Consider the following 16811-nt stretch of genomic DNA (forward strand, 5'->3'; position numbering starts at 1 on the left):
TGTATCCACATCCTTAGCATCTGTGTCAGCTTTCCTGAACACGGGTTACAAATTGCTAAAAAGGGGGAAATGTGTAACCTCCAAAGAGGACACAGATTTGCATAGACTTTGTCTGGCTAATTTATATGTAGCAGGTGCACATTTAGAAAGAATTAGTAAAAAAAAGAAAACCAAAAACCTAAATAGAAATACAGCACCTCTCACCATAAGTGCAGAAGGCTGACCAAGTGACCTCTATGCCTACTACGTCTCCTGGCCAGGTGCTGGGTGCTGAGGGGCAATTTCAAGGCCCCTGCCCCCCTTTCTTGATCTTTAAAGAAGAATTGAAGCAGACAGCCTTTTGAGTAGAGGACTTTTCCACTGTAAGAGGTTACAGACTTTGCTTTTACTTCATTTCATCAGTCCCTCAAACTGCACCCTGCTAGTAAAAATCAAGCAGACTTCAAAGAATGTTCCAGCAGCTAAATGCAGCAGTGTAGCTAGCTGCTCAGGCGCCTGGAGTGGCACAAATGCCCTGCACTCGGGGGCAGGGCAAGCCACCCACAGGGCGGGGCAAGCCAGGGCAGAGCACACTGCACGGAACCTCCATGGAGTCTGCAAGCCCCATGCTGCCGTTTCAGGCAGCTCAGAGCCTGCCATTGCCCAAGCCACCCTGCAGTCATCCCCCTCAGTGATGACACCGGGGTGAACCGCAACCACTGCACCCCCCTTCCTACGCCACCGTCTAAATGTGAGTTCTGAGGCTGAGGAAATGGTGTGGGTCTCTGTGCTGTTCTGTCTCATCCAATCAGGGTCTTCTAGACAGTGTACCTAGATTTCTATTCCAGTAACAGAAGGGCTATTTTCTACAAAAATAGGTGCTGAAACTCACCATGAACGCCTCCTTTGTTCTCTTATAATGGCAATGGAGCCCACCTAAGAGGTGCCAGAACTGAGTTCTGGCGAGTTCTGACTGGGAAAAGTCCTGAGTTACAGCACTGAAAAACTGCAAAATATACTTAACAATGATTAGCCAAGTGCCCCCCCCCCCACTTTTATATTAAAGATAGAAGCACCTTGAAAGCAATGAAGGTTTTCAAAATAAGCTCAAAAAGTGAAGGTTTGTCTGCTGGGAAAAGATGGTATCACATGATGTAAGGAGGATATTTCTGCCATTACCACCACAGCAGTGAATCGCCAAGGATAATTTAAAAGAGGAATTTGGAAGCCTTCTTTCTATTAGCGGGGAGAGATGACCCATGTGTCAGCTGCCTTTTTCTGCTTGTTTTGCCCTATGTGGCCCTCTAACGTGGTAACACTGGACAGAAAAATGATGATTAGTCACTGCCCTGCTTGAAAACATAATGAGCTATCATTTTTCACAGAGCCATTTCAGATGATTTTCCTGCTGAATGTGCCAGCTTTTACTAAGGCCACTCTTTGTTTTCCTGGTCTGCTCCTGTGCATTGGATAATCTGGTCCAACAATTTAGCAAGTGAAGCTTTTCTGCAACTTACCTCCATGGCAGGAAAACCTTCTTGTGTAGCCAGCTGCTGTTAAATCCCCAGAAGCAGAGCTGTGGAAACAGATATCAACTTAATTCAGGAGTTGTAAACATGAGATTCATACCCCCCCCCAAAAAAAAATAAAGAAAGGGGACAGTTGCTTTCTCTCCAAAAAACTGAAATTAAATACAACTATTAGGATGGTTAAACTAATAAAATGTCATAATGTAAAATAGAAACAAATCTAAAATATGGATCAATACTTACAAGCTGGTATTTGGTGATGCAATAGACAAAGCTATAGACCAAAAAGAGATAGCATGGGGTACACTCTTTTGATGAGCTGGTAACAATTAGTCAAACTAACTGGACACAAATTATAAGCACAAGGAACAAAAACCCTCTTCAGGAATGCAGAAGGCTGTGTATGGGCCCTGCCCCCTCCAACATCCCTGTGTCTGAAGGCCCCACCCCTCTGATCCCAACTTTAGTATATACAATGTGGATGTCTGAAGACTGCAGGGAAGTCATACTATATTCAGCTTATTACACTGGGTTCCCTGATTGCAAGAGAAAAACTAGCTATGGGTCAATGGAAAGAAGTGTAATCCCCCTTTAAGATCTTCACACTTAATCTGCAAAAGTTTGGAGAGGAACCAAACAGATGTTGGGATGTTGGGGTGGGGTCTATCTCTACTGCATCTTTGCTTTAAGCACACCTGTGTTACTTTGGATGCCTGAAAAGGGCTACAGTCTTTCCTTTATTGTGTCGAGTAGGCTCACACACACAGAAAAATCCTAGCGATTCTTATGAGAAAGTTGATAAATAGCATTTCTTAATGGATATAAACTCAAGAGCAATTACTGAATTTCCAAAAAGAAAAAAAAGTAATGTCTGAATTGGAACTGAGCTTTGTTTTCATGTACATGTTTATCGCTTGATCTCTGCAATATCGAAAGATTACTTACATGTGTGAAAGGGAAAATAAGTAAAAACAGATAGAACTATCGTATAGCCCAAAGCTTTTCACAGGAGTCAGTTTTTATATTAAACTATTAGCCATCAAGTGTACACTGCCATAATTAAGCATAATGACTTCAAGTGTTATTTGTGTGTGTGTGGTTGGGAGAGAGAGAGAACCAGTCCCAAAAATGATTATGACAGATTAGTACATTTCTGTTGAACAGACACACAAGAAATAGAGCAATGTTTGGCTCAATATATCTACTGCAGAAATCTGAAATGCCATTATTTATCTTCTATTATTTTCCACTAATCTTATTCAAAACCAGCACTTCATTTTTTGTTATTTTTTTAAAAAAAATCCTTAAGTGTACACCATTTTACTCATAAGGGGAGGTTAAAAGATTTACAGTAAATAATCCTGTTTCTGCACCAAATCCAGTTTTGCTTAAGGGCCAGATTTCCATAACATCTGCTTTTATAATAGAACTCTCCCCGCCCCCCCATCATAAAGTAAATGAACCAGCTGAAAAAAGTTCCTTTGTTGTCCTTCTGCTAGGAATCTGAGAACAGCCTCGGCAGCGCCTGCTGACATGTTCCATGTGCTAAAGCCTATAAGGGAAAGAGAATGCAGAGCAGCACCTATCCCAGCACTTGCATTTCGCTGCTTATATTTCACTCTTCAAAGAGTTCATTGAGGAACCAGCTCCCACTTTATATGTACAGTTTCAGATCTTATCAGCTTGGGCTGTTCTGTAACATAAAAATAGTAGGTTGCGTTTGCGGTAGCCTTGCCTTCACACATGTTTAGCCCTGAGGCCATATTAGGCACCCCAGTTTGGCCTATGAGACTGTTATTCCAGGATTTGGAAAGGGAATGAAGAATGCCTGTGTTAGGGACCAAAAAGTGTTGAACTGAGGAAACTTAGTGACATGCGTAGGTTCCAACTCTATGGGACTGAGGACAGCTCAGTGCCCGCCCGCCCGCCCGCCCCCACAAGTACGTGGGGATGGGGCTGAGCCCCTCCTCCATTCTGCAGGTCCAGGGCCCCACCTGGCCTCCCCACAGTGGCAGGGGGCATCCCCGGGCTTCATGGCTACCTCCTGTCACATATGTGTGTTGCACTTGTGACATCGCACACACGCAACAAGCCCCACCCCCTGCAATGTCGTGTGGTGCCTCTGGTTACATGTGAATTGCACTAGTCAAATGAGAGGGAGTTGTCTGGCTGTGAATTTGTGGCCCCAGGCGAAAACTTGGTAGTGTGGCCTGTCACAAGCACTTAGGTTTTTGACTTTCTAGTCCTTTTAACAAACCTATTTAAATCCTCGTGTTACTTGCATGCACATACAAAGCCAGTTCAGCTATTTCCCATTCCCCAAACAAGTCTTTCTTGGCTAAGGTTAAATCACAGTTTCTATTAAAAGGAGTATTTCTAGGGCTGAATCGGGGAGTCTTGCTCTGCCACTGTCCATGCTACACCTGTTTTGTGGATAAATGGGAGATTTGTTTCCAGTGTTGTCCCTTTGGCATTTCTCCCCACCAATAAACATGCCTTCTAATAAAATTTAAAAAGTCACTTCGTTGCAGGATTTCATCATTAATCTTGTTCCGCTAGACCATTAGGATGCCAAGATTAACACCAACCTCAGAAAAAGCAATTGAACTGTAAAGGTATGTTGGCATCCTGTCTGGCACACAACAGGCATTCATTCTGGCCAGCCCAGTGCTCCCTGAGCTTCTCATAAAGGGGGGCTTTAAGAAGGCTATGTACAAGATCCAGATATAGAAATGTGAGACCAGATGGCGAGGTAGTGCTTGCTGCATTGACATCAATGAAGCAGCGCCAGTTTGCACTAGCTCAAGCCAGAGCTAGCATGGCTTGCTAAGAGCAGTTTGTTGTATAGAAGCGACATGAGCTGAATGATCACATTATGCTCCCTTCCAGTTGACATAGGCAGCCATTGCCGTGTGATTGTTTACATGATCCAACTCCAGATGGCCTCATGGGCCGCAGTACGATCTTAAAAAGACCATAAATGTGCCTGAGATGTATATTTTTAGGACCAACCCTATTTTTTGTGTGACTACATACTTTGTAATTGCAAGTTTTTTAAAATTGTTGCTAATGTTGCATCTTAAATTGTTGTGATCTGTCTGGGGGGATCTTAAGGTGAAGATCAGGAAATAAATTAAAATATAGCAACTACAGTAACAATAATAGTAGTAATACAGTTGTACCTTGGATCTCAAACGCCTTGGCTCCCGAACAATTGAAACCCGGAAGTGAGTGTTCCAGTTTTTGAATGTTCTTTGGGAAGCCAGATGCCCGACAGGGCTTCCGCAGCTTCTGATAGGCTGCAGGAGCTTCCTGCAGCCAATCAGAAGTCGTGCTTTGGTTTCTGAACGTTTTGGAAGTCGAACAGACTTCCAGAATGGATTCATTCGACTTCCAAGGTACGACTGTAGAAGAAAACACCATCACTATGAACCAAAAAGCAACTATGAATCAAGTGTTCCTATCGTTTTCAGCTGTAGGACTGCTAAAAGTGACTAAATTACTGGTATGGTGAATCATGCAACAAAGCTGGATCAACCAGGTCAAACTTCTTCATGTTGAGCTTCTCGGGTAGACTGGGGGCTTGACTACCTAGTTCCTTACAAAGTGAGGGGAAGTGGACATAGATAAGCCGGGCATGACAGCTTACTCTATGGTATTAACCCCTACATGTGTTAATTAGACTTGGTTATATGAGGCTGGTTATCCTACAGCCTTGCCTTAGGACAACAGGCTCTTTTTGTGCTCTGCTTTCTCCGCAATTCCATGCACAGCCACTAGGATCTACCTCTCCTCCCTGACTCAGAGGACTCTAGTCCCAAGATCCACATTCATGCAGCAGTGTTTAGCAGCCCTGTCAGGTCCAGCTTTCCTGGGACCTAGAATCAGATTTGACCTAGAACTTGCTTTCACTGGGAATTCAGACCGTCTCCTTTCCCAAATGGATGTTCCTTTGTGCTATATCTCAATGGGACTATGATATCATCCCGATCATTTTCACACTGAGAGTTAGTTCAGTGTTTTGCTCCACTTTGGGGTACAACTCTTAGGCTGTGTAAATAATGGCATGGGGTAAGGATACTCTTAAAATAAATTGAAACATTATGATAGTTGAACACTTAATCCTAAAAAAATGCCAAAAAAGGTCCTCTGTTGTTTCTTGGGAAGCTGCTTAATGAGTTGACCAGAATCCAAGGAGACTGAAGTGCAGCAGATGTTTAGCACTTCCTTTTGTTGGATGCAAACGCAGTCCCCATTCTTTCCCAATCATGAGGAGCCTCGCCTCTTTCTGGGAAAGGAACCCTTTGCTTTCGCTGTCTAGCAAGTTCCTTTGTTTATCAGTGACATACTCAGGCTTTGGCAACCAGCAGCGTAATAGAGACATGTCAATGGAAACTGAACAACAAAATGGGAATTTCGAGAGGAGTCCTGGCTGCATCATTTTGTCTCTAATTTGGGTGATTTACAGCTTTACTGGAAAAAGTAGACATCTGGGATTATCACATTTCATTCCATGGATACACAGAAGGCTGATAATGCCCCTAATAACAGGCCTGGGGAAACTTTGGGCTTGGTCTGATACAAACAGAAAAATGCTCAGTTATGACAGCAACTGACATCATTTGGTTGTGTCTCTGAGCAGAATATGCTGGGAGAATCTCGAGGTGGTGCAATTGGCTATGCCACTTTGGACTACAAGTCTATGATGCTGCTTTTGAATCCACTAAGCACCTCCTTGCACCTAAAAAGCTAGTGTATTAGGGAAAAAGGAGTTGATTATATCTGGGAACATTCCTAAATGTGATCCCCTCCCCCACCTGCAGTGTGTATGAATAGCAAAGTCATGTTTCACCACACAGAGCTCAACACCACATTCTACTGCATGTGCAGAACCAGGACTGAATCTACACTGAGCTTCTTAACGTTATTAGAATGATAATAGCTATATTGTTTTAAAACGTCATGGGGAATACTGCTTTAAAAAGTTAATTACTTTAATGTTGGTTCCTCCATAACAGCAGTTTCCCTTACAGCCTGGTTCCTGGTCGCTCTGCACCACCCTCAGTGTCACATTTTAATAACACATCATTAATGTTCTAAGCTAAACGTAATGTGTCACTTACTTTTGGAAAATCCTTCCTTAACCCTTTCTTAACATGATAAACCATGAATGCAGATCTGTCCCAGGTCCACTTTCTCTGCTGAATCACACGCATTGGCCCATTTTGCAATTGTATGCGAGAACAATAATGAACCTTGGGCTCACATGCTCTCCCACGCAGTCTCCACTCCTACACAGCTGTGAGGAGACTGGAAACATCAGTTTCTACTTTTAAGCTAACTAGGAGTTCCCCATTAGATCCAAACTTAAACTATGTGTTTGCTAACAAGCAAGGAACATAACTGTGGTTGATGCTGGCTCATTCAAAGAAAGTGGAGTAATAATAATAATAATAATAATAATAATAATAATAATAATTTATTATTTCTATCGTACCCATCTGGCTGTAAATACATTAAATCATCAGTCATTAAAAACTTCCCTAAACAGGACTATACTAACCAGAGTGACCTATTAGCAATTGGTGACCACGAAGAATGGCAATAGTTCTGCAGTCACAAAGGTGTCAAGCAAATAAATTTTATAAATAATATTGTGTCATCTATGCAAATGTTCCTAATATAATTTTCTATCTAACTATTCCATTATTCCGGGAGGGGGGAGGAGAGATCTTAGTTTTGTACCAGCCATTGCCAATTCACTCAAGAGAAGACCCACTGCTTGCTTTAGAGTAAGTAGGATGTCATTTGCATTAATAATTGGCAGGATAAAAGTGATGAACAAGGGGAAAGCATCTGGGCCTGCTGTTCGTCCAGATGGCCTCATCCAAGAATTAGTATACAAAGGGGTCTTCAACATTATTTATTCAAATTTTAGGGTTCCTTTGCAGTACAAGGACATGAAAGATAGCCATTGGATCAGCAAAAAAAGCTAGGAGTTCCCACTTAGCTTTCATAGTTTGTAGTTTGTATTGGATCCCATACCTGGAACTGAAGCAAAACAGGTAGAAGAAGCTTTTTGTGATGGTAGTTTTTGTGTGTGTTCTTACTGCTTTTAGAGAACATTCCCAAAACCTGGTGTTGATGGTGAGGGCCAGGATGACACATAGTACCTCCTCATCAGTACTCCCTGCTATTTAATTTTTAAATAAATAAATAAAGTATGGATTGATTTAAACTGATGGGATCAATCAACTAATAGTGAAATCCTATATGTGACTACTCACAAGTAATCCCCATTCAGTTCAGTGAGACTTAGTCAAAGGAAAGTGAGTATAGTATCACACCCTAAGGCTTCTTTCATTGGGGAACATGCCTAACTTTGAAGGAAGAATATAGCTTTCAGATTATGGCTTTCAGATTATTCTGTTGCATTTTGTACTTTTCCATGCAGAAATTACACGATGCACCATAAAATGGTGTATGAAGAATAGGGCAGATGTGGTACCTATTGTCTCCTCTACTTTTTATTCATTCTGCATAGCTAATCTAGATTAAATTTGCTATTTTGATAGTCTGAAGAAGAGACCTATGAAATGTTGAATGAAAGGGAAATGAAAAGTTTTCACAAAACACTGAGTAGCATTTATAGTCAGGCAAATTTGCTTATAACATACAATAACGTTGCACAGTACCAGAAGCATTTTATTCAAGGCTTGCATAAAGCATTGTATTCAGCACATCACATCTGGGAAATCCAATGCGAAGGTGCCATTTTATAAACTATTTTCAGTGCACGGTAAAGCAAGTTTTCTTTGTGAAACACATAACATGTGGAGATGTATTTTTCCCTGGTGAGAGTTCAGCTAATCTCAATATCAGATGCCTGGTGTCAGGTGATTAGGACAACACATGAGGAATTTGTTATAGACAAATGTGGACGGCAGGAGGGAAGTGCGGAGGGGAAACCTGCACATCTTTTTCAGCCTTGGGCTCCTAACTACAAATGGAATTCATTATCTAAAGACGTGGAATAGCTCTGTGTAGAATATTATTTGAAGTTGCTACCAGATAGCCAACAGTAGCAACAGAACTTCCCTATGATTGGTGGCGAGTGGGCAAAGCTAAGGGGTTGGCCAACAAAACACAACCACTAACTTTAGTAGAATTGTTCAGAAGATTAATATTTATTCCTGAGAACTTTATTCAGTGATTTTTATTTGCATGGAAAGTTCTATAGGCACAACCTGTTGATTAATCTTTGTTCTGAAGCCAGAACATTTCCCCATAGCATCTACACAATGTTGCTGGCATCAAAATGGAAGCTCAGGATACTAAATTTAGAGGTCTAATTTCTAAACAAGATGAATTTCTCCTAGAAGATGAATTTAGCCATTTAAATGGTGCTAAGCTGATGTGGAAGAAAGACCTACATTGTTTCATCAGTGAAGATGATTGGAATAGTCTGTGATGACAGCCACCATACAAATCCATCCCCATGAGAAAAAGAGAATTAACTCTGGAATTAATCCATAGGTGATATTTAACCCCTTGCAAACTGGCATATATAGCTGCTACGTCCTTGCCAAGATGTTGACAAGAAACATATACATATGTGATGGTCCTGTTCCAACATACAACCCTCCTGGAACTCAATTTTTCAAGAAATAGGTAAAATCATTAACCATATGATTGCTGTCTCCCACCAGATGACACTTATAAACTTATTTGAAACTGGACAGTTACTTACACGCTGCAGAAAGGTGGTGTCCCATTTATTCTTGGCCACCAGGGCTTTTATTGTCAGACACTGGAAAGATTTAAATGGGAGTGCCTGGCATGCTCTGGTCCATGGGGTCACGTAGAGTCAGACACAACTAAAATGACTAAACAACAACAACAACAACCTCTTCACACGGTACAATAAAGTGTGGGAGATAGTCCTATTGGGAAAAAATCTACTTGCAAATTAGAAATAGCAAAAGGATGACTCACACAATTTGAACCCATATCCAACATTTGGAAGTCTATGGTTGCTTTAAGAAAATACAGATGACAATCCGCCCTCTCTACATGCACCAATGTATAAGTGCAAAACAGACTCTGTTTTTTGTTTACTGTTAAGAAATGTATAAATAAGCTTCTGACTGGTATCCTTCCCCGGCACCCTGGCCTTTTCATTCTTTATTGCATAATTCTTCATTATTATTTTTAGCTGCCATTAAAATTTGTAAACTTTATTCCACAATTATTTTGAATCTCTGTATTTTAAAAAAATAAATAAAGATTACTTAAAAAAAAAAAACAACCACCCCAAAATGGATGCTCATATTTTCTCCCCATTTAATCTGGAATTATCCTTTCTGGGGGAAATCTGCTAAATTAAAAAAGAGAACTTAGAGCCAACAACTCATTTGCAATGTCTCAACAACCCTTTTACAATATGCCTCTTGATTTGCAGTCAAACTCTTTATTACTAAACTATTCTGCCTCACATGTACATGAGATTATGGACTTCTCCAGGAAAACACCACAAACGTCCTGCCCTCAATAGTCTCTCCTCTTTGTCTAGGCAAATGTGCCAGTTTCAAGAACTGCAACTGAACCCTGAGAGGAATAAGGGCAGAAAGTTATAAGCTGCCTTCAGAGGCCAGGAGGTCTGTCTGTAATGCTTTTGAAAGAAGTTTACTAAACTAGAAGCTGTGAATGGCCACCCAAAATTTGGACTGTGTACCACTGGGACTCGCCCTCCAAACCCTCTCCCACAAGCAAGGTCCTCCGCCTCACTGTTGCTACAACTAGAACCTTCTTTCTGAGAAAAGAACACAAACATCTCATACACAGAGAGATCTCTGGTGCTATTCTTTAGGCCAACACTTCAGATTTCTAGGAGCACCAGGACTCCCGCCAGCAAGACTGGAAGAAAGCTGCTTCTGTTCACCAGCACACACAGCATCTGTCTGCTTGAGGTTTGCCGGCAAGTGGAAAATGCAGGGCTGTCTTCAGTCGTTTTTGTAAGAAATGTACTGAAGAGAAGGCATGGAAGGAGGAGACACCCAGACTTAAAATGGTGGCTACTCTACCTTGTTTAGGGTGTTCAATGCTGCACAAGATTACAATTGCATGAAGGGGAGTGCACTTGTTGGTCCCCCTGCCCTGTCACAACCCAGACAGACCACCCCGGCCACCATCTGTTCATTGGGACTATTCTGGGTACATAGGTTTCCCTCACAAATGAGAACCCTGACTAGGCACGGGGTCAAATCATTTGGGGAGTCTAGGTATGTAGGGTGGACTCCCTCTTTCATACCTTCAGCCACAACTCATGACCATGGATGGAACCAAAGGATATGTCTAAACGCAAGGCCAGAAAGCATGACCCCACTCTCCTTCTTTACATTATGGTAATCACATGGCCCATAATGCCTGAAAAAGTCTTCTAGCTCTGAGCCACGCCTTCATACACTTGGGATGCAAAGTCTCTCAGAGAAAAGGGAAGTAAGGGCAAGGCAGGATTTTTTGTTGCTGTTCCTTTGACAAACCTTTGGGGCGTCTATAAGATTCCCCAGGGACCCAGGAAAATACAGAGAAATGCTGTAAGCAGAATACAGTTTTTTACCACAGTTTTCATATCAAATATGTTCTTACATTAAGATCTACCAAGATTATTCATAGGTGTCTGCCTGATCGAGGGAGAGAGAGAGAATGAAAATTTGAGTCCTAAATAAAACCTGGGTCAGAACTACTCCAGATTTTTGTATGCCCGCACATACCGTCCAACTTTTTCAGACCCAAAACTGGGATGTGCACCCAGGCGAGTCAAATGACCTGTGCCTTGCTCTTGTCTGGAAAAAGTGCTTTTTGGGGTTGAGAGTACAGCGTGAGAGTGAGAGACAGGCAGCCAAAACGGCCACCGCAATCTTGCGCAAAGAAACGGCATGTCTCTTTTTTCAGGGCACTTGGCAGGTATGCTTAGACTGTGAAGGCAACCTCTGGACTTTCAGTATTTTGAGGGGAAAGATTAAAGTGCATACTGGAAATTTAGGTTTGCACAATTAACATGGGTAACACTCTGTTTGCACAACTAATGTGGGCAACCCTAGTGCAATAAATCCACTTTTTAAAAATCAGATTATTTATTTACTTATTGTGTTTAGGAAAGTGACTGGGAAATCTATGTACTGAAAAGTGTAAGATGAATGATTAATGAGAAGATGTATAAGCACCTCAGCGGAATGCTTGTTGCTGCCTAACAAACCAGAACAAATGCTCAATAAAACAGGGCATAGTCTGACTTCTGCATAAGCATTGTGCAAGCAAATAAACAGATCATGGGGTGGAACTCAAGAAAACTTCTAACCATTCCTAGATCAGCCATACTCCTCTCATGAAAGTTGGAATAAAGTTACTATTATGAGCCACACCTAGAGCCTCACTCACCAGGATACACTGGCAAGAGGAAAGGAGTAGTCTATTGGTCCTCTTGGCTTGCTTCACCTGGAACTGCCCGAGTCAGTTCTCACATGCTGTGATTTTAGTTTTAGTTTTGCATTACAAGCCACAGTCTGCCTGTAGGTATGCTGACTGGGGCAAAATATCTGGAGGGCTACAGGTTCACAAAAGCTGCTTAGACTAATGGTCCAGTTTTCTAAGACTTTAAGAACTCCGGATCAGAACAGTGGGAAGAAACTAATTTTTGAAGCTCCATCAAGAGTCCCTCTGCCCAAGATACAAAAGCAGATTTTACCTTATTTTGCTCTAGGGATCTGGGAATTAATCCACATGCCCTCTCTCTGTCCAAGATGTGCTCACAAGAGGAACAGAGAGCACTGTCTTTGCTGGTTTTGCAAGAGGTTTACTAAAGAGAAGGCACTTGAGAACTTGTGGCTGCTTGATCTAATACATTCCTTGGAATTGAGATATCTTTGCTTTTCAGCTGTTGTTGAGAAACTGCAGAAGCCCATGTACCCAAGAGGCCACCAATTGCACTCATTTCTAGAAAAACATTTTTAAAAAAAGTCTTATGGTCACATTTCTAGTTTTCTAGTTCCACACTTTTCTGAGACATAGTCTCAAAAAGCTTATTTTCTAAAGTTTTATGCACACAGTATTGTCTCATTGCAACAGAGCAAGACCCAAAGTCACAGCAGGATCATTCATAGCTGACTAGCAGCCTTGAAAATGTTCCATGAATTAAGCTAAGTGTTGTAGGAAAATGAAGACTCCCTCATTTCTGCTACAGAAGGTTCCATATATTACAGAATATGGCTGTCACTTCCCTGTTCTAATCTAACTCATGTCACCTTTGGGACTTTCATATTTCTCTCTCTCTCTCTCTCTCTCTCTCTCTCTCTCTCTCTCTCTCTCTCTCTCTCATTTGTAAGAGCCAAATTTAATCCAGAGTTTTTCCACACTTATTTACTAGGCAGGTATAACTAGCTCAACATCTTCTTCTAAGGGCCTATTCAAGTGGCTTGTCATTGTGGTTGTGGCAAGGTCTCACGGGATTACATATAAAGGTGATTTGTTGCTGTGGCCGCTGTTCCTGCTTGCCTGAGTACTTGTACAAAGTGCTGAATAGTCCATTCATAAAGGAGGCCTCCCTGCCACCAACACAGCAGCCGTTCGTACTCCTGACAATCTGCAAGAATCAGAAAGCTCTGCAGTGTGGCTGAGCTGGAGCTTGGTTCCTTCCCCTGTCCTTACATCTGGTTTCAATATTTCTTGCCTTAATCTTCAACACTGACTCTTCTTGTTTGGCCCTGGACCTGGGCTAGTCATTGGAAATCATCATGAAGACATTTGGAAGAAGTGCTAGGGAAAATGCTTACTTTTTATGAAGGATGTGTCCCAAACTGGTTACATAATGTTTAATTTCAGCTTCAATACAGTGGGTTTTTCTTTTAATCTCATTATCCTACTGCATTCAAATCCTTTGCTTCTGTCTGATAAATGAACAAAACTCTGTACCCCAAATCCTCATCCCCAACTCAAAGCCCTTAAACTCAAGGATAATGGTAAAAATTGAAAAACACAATACAATTAAGTTGTTTGAGAGTCCCTTCAGACTGGTTTTTATTGTGGGTGTATTCTGCATTGTGTTCTTAATGCAGTAATAATCCATTAGTGGTGGATTGATTCTGCTTTAGTTTGTTTTGCAATGTTTCCTGCGTTTTTGCTGTCTGGAGAGGCTGTAGCAGGACAAAAGCAGGACACAGTAACTTTTTTGGTATAAGAAGTTGTGAAATTGCAGTAGGAAGTTATGGGGCAAGCACTGGCTAGAAGTGAAGCAGTGTGACCACCCCAAAACTTTTGCAGTGACAAAGTGGAATTGTAGGGTTGCCATATTTTGAAGTGCAAAAAAGTGGACACACTTGCCGACTTCTACTTTTAACTATGGATCGCTATAATGACTCATTTTACACGCCCATGAAACAGAGGATGTGTCCTGGAAAAGGGGGACATATGGCAACCCTGCACAACCCCTTCAGTAGCATCAGGAACACAAAGCATCCTGAATGTGCAAGAACAAAGATGTCAGAGGGTTCCTTGATCTTTCCCATTGGAAATTACAATAACTAACAGAGCAGTGGTTTTGCATGGTTTGTTCTTCAAGTTTAGTCAACTAGTTTTGCTTTGCTTGACCTTCCTGGGTTTTTTTATTATTCTTAATTTCTTGAATAATTCTCTTAGCAACCCTTCTATTATATATAGCATTTATTTATAATATTTTGTTTCTACTAGAAATGTGGCCTTTGACCAAAAATGTAGGACATGATCCAGTCAAATTAAGCACTAATAAGTCCATTGGTTTCAACTGGAAAGCATTAACAGTGCAATCCTGTGCACGTCTACTCAGAGGTAAGTCACATTGACTTCAGTGGGGCTTATCCCCAAGTAAATGGTTATAGGGCTGCAGCTTTAAGAAGATCCAAATGCTTCCACATAAATTAATGGGATAAAAAAGTCATTCTCTTTGGTTGGATTGTGGTTTTACTTGTGCACACTACAGGCTTCTTGTTGTTTAATGTTTTTTTCAAGATTCGTACATTCTGTAGCTTATAGAATGGGGCACCTGGGGATTTCCAGTTCTATTCCACATTGCTACAAATGAGCCCTTTGGGGCCTACAAACAATTTCTTGTGGGACAAGAGTCAGACCACTGGCCAACCTACCTCAGTCTTGTCTACACTGACTGGCAGTGGTTTCAAGCAGGGGGCATTCCCAGGCCTACCTAGAGATATTGGGGGTTGAACCTGAGACCTTCTGTATCAAAGCAGATCTCACTGATACACCCTTGATCTGAGCTATGGCCTACCCATGTTGTTATGTATGAATATTTAGTAGTAGAAATATCATAGTTCAATAGTATAAATATGCTGAATTTCAAACACTTAACCTTAAACCTGTGTGATACATAAATCCCACTGGCATCTCTTACCATAACTTCTCACAGTAATGCATTCTTAAGGTACATTTTAAAATTATTATTAAATGAAGAAAGAAAGAAAGAAAGAAAGAAAGAAAGAAAGAAAGAAAGAAAGAAAGAAAGAAAGAAAGAAGAGAGTCGGTAGAAGAAGATTGGAAGAAATTTAAAGACTATCTACAGAAACACTGTAAAATTAAGGAAAGCTAAAAGGATGTTGGAATGATTAATGTGGTTTTTGCAGTAATGCTATATAGGGTTAAGGAAGAATGGATTGTTAACAGGTCGGAATGTAAGGTTATAATATATTAAGATAAATTAGTAAGATAAAAACAAGAATGGAAAGGATTTGCTGAAATAATCAACTGAACTAGAAAACAAAAAAAGGGAGGTGTGAGGAGGTCAAGGAAACAAGTAAATGAAAGACAAGACATGGAAAGATGGATTTCTTTTTAACTGTTTTTACTTTTTCTGTATTTTGTATTTTCTGTTTTTCTTTTTATTTCTTTTTGCAATTTTTTGAAACTTTAATAAATATTATTTAAAAAAAGAAAGAAAGAAAGAAAGAAAGAAGAATTATTGGACATTTAATAAGGCACATTGGTTGTTAAAAAAAACATATTTTTATTAACGATTTCTTGGTTTACAAAAGTATGTGCAATGTCTCTTTTTTCAAGTTACATTTTCTACATATCAGTTTCATTTGTTGAGACATTAGTGTTACATTAGGAAGAAAATGGGAAAAGAGGTGGAGGGGGGTATGGTGAGTGGGAGTGGGGAATTGTTTAAGTCACAATGGGCTTCCATTTTCCTGCCAAAGTAAAGGATAAGCAAAGAAGAAGTGAAAAGTCAATATAGTCTGTAGACGTTAGACTGGAACCAAGACAGACCTGGGTTCAAAGCCATAAGGCTCACTGCATTGTTGGATGAGTCACTCTTTTTCCTTCTTACCTCCTTTCTCAAGGTTATTATGGAGATGAAAGAGGATAAAATACCCAGCCATGAGTGGGAGATGAAAATTCAAACGTGATGTGTCAACTTTCCTGAAACATGTGGGTTCCAGCCCAAGATATTTTGTTTCCTCTTCAGCTGCTGGGAACCATGGAGCAAAATTCACTTAATACAAACCTGGTTATCCTTCCTGAAGTGAACTCTGTTATGCATCTGAAACTGATTTGCAATTCAAAGTCAAGATGCTTTATAGCATTCCTATTTCCTTGTGCATATAATGGGAGTGAGTGCTTCTACTGGCTTCAATTCCAATAACTCTGGCAAGTCTGGCTTGGGAACAACTATATTCATGATGATATTCTAGTTAGGTGATAATGTCTTCTCCATTTGGATTATCACTTCTAAAAGTATCTGACAAAGATGGAGATAAAGATTCTTCTATTGTTGTGGAACAAGCTCCTCACATCAACGGATCCCACAGATCTGTGATTAGCATTTTTGTCCACACTTTTCACTTCTGTGACTCTCTCTATTTAGTCACCTAAAATAGGCAAACATAATAAGATCTCTGCCCTGATCTAAATTTCCCTAGGGAGAGAGAAAACAAAAGATGAATATAAGGAAATGCATTTATATCTGCTTTGGGTTCATCTCAGTGGAGTGAGGAACAAGTATAATGGCCATTATTATGGGAGCACATGTTGCTTTGTTAAAACCTCTGCAAGCCACAGCTATTATTATAGAACAGGTACTTCATGTACCACATCTATTTTCCATACCAGATGCAAGCAAAGGTTTTCAGTGGTAGATTAAAAAAAAAAAAGAATCCCAGTTTGCATGGAGGCAACATCCACATGAAGCTATTTCAATCAAAAATTTAATGTGTCCCAAACACAATAAACCAATTTCTTCTCACCCTCATAGTG

At 40.7% G+C, this 16811-nt stretch overlaps 1 protein-coding gene across 2 annotated transcripts in view; it reads right to left on the reverse strand.

Moving 5' to 3' along the window:
• LOC310841136 (uncharacterized protein) overlaps positions 1 to 16811 on the reverse strand; it is a 54916-nt gene that overhangs the window by 24207 nt on the left and 13898 nt on the right. For both annotated transcript variants that reach the window (XR_014562370.1, XM_083731744.1), the window contains exon 2: positions 1497 to 1555. The gene's annotated coding sequence lies outside the window, so the exon portion shown is untranslated. The remainder of the gene's footprint in view (positions 1 to 1496; positions 1556 to 16811) is intronic.

Source organism: Podarcis gaigeae (genome assembly GCF_964106915.1).
Source record: "Podarcis gaigeae genome assembly, chromosome: 3".
NCBI classification, from domain to species: domain Eukaryota; kingdom Metazoa; phylum Chordata; class Lepidosauria; order Squamata; family Lacertidae; genus Podarcis; species Podarcis gaigeae.